Raw genomic sequence first — 939 nt, forward strand, 5'->3', positions numbered from 1 at the left:
GCTAACAACAGATGGATATCAAAACTTAGAATAATTAACTGACTTTATCCTATGAATATATATTTGCGCCTGCCAAGTTCCATCTTTTCAATTTAATCCCTTAGAAGCTATTTTTACCGGTTAAAAACCAAATAGAATTTGTTTTACGGGTCCAAATCACCTATATATCAAGTTTCAAGTCTGTAGTCTTGACAGAATAGTTTAATAGAAACTGTTCCTCACACAGACAGACAATGTCACTTTTATACATACATACATACATACATACATACATACATGCATACACATATATAGCGAGCGTGGTGCGAGTAATATGTGTATATTATAGAAATTATTTTTGTATATATTGTACGGCATAATCGCGTTGACACATCGGTTCTCGTCAGATCACCGAAGTTAAGCAACGTTGAGCCTAGTTAGTATCAGATGGGTGACCATTTGGGAATTCTAAGCGCTGTATGTGCTCTCCGCGTATATCGGCATTTGTTTCCTGTCGTCCTGTATATACACTTTACTTGCCACTGGTATTTAACAATGTCGTCTACAGAGGTGGGGTTGTATATTGCGCACCTCCTGCCACAAAAATTTCACACGCAAGCAACGTGGGTATCCATAGTCTGTCTAAGACTGAAGGAGCCTGCATATTTCTGTATAAGCAAGATATAACTTACCATATCACGTGCTTCCATGTAGAGGCGCCTTAAATTGCTCCATTAAAATAATTGCGTTGAAAAGTTCGAATGAGAACTGAAAGACCACACAAACTGAAATATGACGATTGTTTTTCGTAAGCATGATACCCGGTGTAATGTTAAATCTGTGGGGTGGATCGAAACTTTATAAGATCAATATGAGACATGAACTGACTGACCAGATGAGAGACAAGTTTTTTGTTTTTTTTAGTAAAGACAGCGATCAATTGACAGAGAAATGAGAAGT

The 939-nt window shown here is 37.2% G+C and overlaps 1 pseudogene; it reads left to right on the top strand.

Annotated features, from left to right (window-relative positions):
• Positions 1–346: 346 nt before the first annotated feature.
• On the top strand, positions 347–463 carry LOC145280446 (5S ribosomal RNA; annotated as a pseudogene).
• Positions 464–939: the final 476 nt, after the last annotated feature.

The sequence above is a fragment of the Euprymna scolopes genome, chromosome 7 (assembly GCF_053919585.1).
Source record: "Euprymna scolopes isolate OS-2025 chromosome 7, ASM5391958v1, whole genome shotgun sequence".
Taxonomy (NCBI): Eukaryota; Metazoa; Mollusca; class Cephalopoda; order Sepiida; family Sepiolidae; genus Euprymna; species Euprymna scolopes.